Genomic DNA, 2,294 nt, shown 5'->3' on the forward strand with positions numbered 1-2,294 from the left:
TATGTCCAGTCCCTTTGGGTCATCTACCAAGTCATAAAGCACCCACCCACACTCCCTTTGTCAAACTCAAAGTGAAACTTACATCTAGATCCAAGTCTCTCTCTCTCTCTCTCTCTCTCTCTCTCTCTCTCTCTCTCTCCCTCTCTCTCTCTCTCTCTCCCCCCCTTCCTGGCAACAGGAAGCCAGTCTTTCATGTACAGTGAACAGATGTCATGCTAACAGGAGTTATCCTCTTCTGAGAAGAGTCACGTCTCTGTCTAGCTGACTCCCCTATGTACCCCAGCGTATTTAACACAGACACCTCTGGGCAGCCTGTGCAGCGCGTCCTTTCCCTGGAGAGGTGCTGTTCTGGAGTGGTATCTGAACACATTCCAACAACACATGTTTATCTCTAAGGTCAGCCTTTCCTGTTGATGCTCTGGGAGGCAGGCAGGGGGGAAGGGGGCTAATGGTCTCTGCAGCCACAGGAGGTGGGGAATGAGGACAACAGGGACATGGCTCCACCCTGTGGGAGGGTGCTATTATGTTGATGTTCCTAGAACCTGTGTGACCATGTTTCTCCCAGCTCTGCTGTCACCAGCGGAGTTGGGCACCTCCTCTTCCATAACTGAGCCAGGACCTGGTGGGCGGGGACCTTTCAGATGGGGCCACAGGATCTGAAGCCAGGAGAAGGGTAGCCTTACCATTGTTTAGCTCAGGATGCACTCTGTTGGGACACAGCTAGCTCTGCCTCTCCCTTAAAGCTCGTCTATAGGTGCCAGGACCTTCAGGCTCTGGCAGCAGGACAAAGGGGGCCACCTTCCCTCACCAAGCTGGGTGAAAATGCTAAGTGATTGACACCTTTGGACCCACCTTCAGGAAGACTACAAACCACTTATCCCCACTTTCTGGGAGCAGATGGCCACGTGCCTTTTGCGGGGTCCATTTCAACTCTACACGCCTTTGAGAATGATGCCTGTAGCCAGTTTCAAGACCTCCGACCCCGTTAGGATTTACTGTCAATTGAGATAGCCACAGTCTCTCTCTAGGCTGAGTCTCAGAAGGTGGGAGGATGGCAGCTGAACCATCTGCTCTTCAGCAAAACTGAATCATGTCCCCCCAGCCCCCATCCTCAGGCCAGGAATATTTACCCATGTTTATATAACCATGGCAACAGGCTTTACTCTCTATCACTTAGGCCCTTAAAAAGGGAAGAAACAGAAAGGCAGTTCATCTCCCTGCTATTGCTTTCTGGAAGAAGTAGAGATAGAGAGAGAAGGAGAGAGAGAGAGAGGTAGGAGAGAGGTGGTACCTATTCTCTCTTTAGTCACATTAACCTCAGACTTGCAATGGCCCAGCATCATAGAAGGACTTCAGAATTTGCTGGCACTTGTGTTCCAACATCCTGGGGAGCCATACAACTATGTGTGCACCCCTAATCCATCCGGAAGTCTCTTATGATCTCTGTGCCGAGATTGTGGTTATCAGTTATGTCTTGCGGTCCCCATCTTCAGAGCAGATGGAATGTGTGCAGTCCTTGCTAAGGCTGTTTTCTTCACCTGCACAATGGGACATGCATTCTTACGTCTTGGCTATTTTGCGGGTGGTTGTCAAAAGGCAGCTTTGTAGGGCAGGAGAGATGGCTCAGTGCTTAAGAGCATTGGCTGCTCTTCCAGAGGACCAAAGTTCCATTTCTCGCACTCACAAGGAAGGAAGGTGAGTCAAAATTGCTTGTAAACAGCTGCTGCAGGGGGAGGGTGTAGAATTTGTACCTTCGTTTGTCCTCCCAGGGTATCTGCACACATGTGGCACACACATAAATAAATATAAGTCTTTACAAAGGCAGAGAGGTTTGTAAGGAGTATGATATGTTAGACTCACAGGGGTTTAAATGATATGTAGGGGAAACTGAGGCCCAGGAAAGCATTTGAGTCATCGCCCCAACCACAGTGCTACATTTTTGTCAAGAGCTCAGACTGCTTGCCTCTTCTGGCAGTTCAACCACAGCCAGTACCCTAAATTCCAAAGATGTTCATGCCCAGGTTTCAGGGATGGAGAAAACCACAGATCTGCAAATGTTTACCGAGAGCTCCTTACAACGGGCTGCTGTTCTGCAGGGTGAAGATCTAACTGTGTAAAAGGGGGGGGGCCCTTCAGGGTGGGGAACCCACCTACATTCCCTAGGAGGGTCACAGTGGAGGAGGATGCTTTGACCCGCTCCCTTCTTCTTCTTCTTCTTCTTCTTCTTCTTCTTCTTCTTCTTCTTCTTCTTCTTCTTCTTCTTCTTCTTCTTCTTCTTCTTCTTCTTCTTCTTT

Source organism: Mus pahari, chromosome 4 (genome assembly GCF_900095145.1).
Source record: "Mus pahari chromosome 4, PAHARI_EIJ_v1.1, whole genome shotgun sequence".
Taxonomy (NCBI): Eukaryota; Metazoa; Chordata; class Mammalia; order Rodentia; family Muridae; genus Mus; species Mus pahari.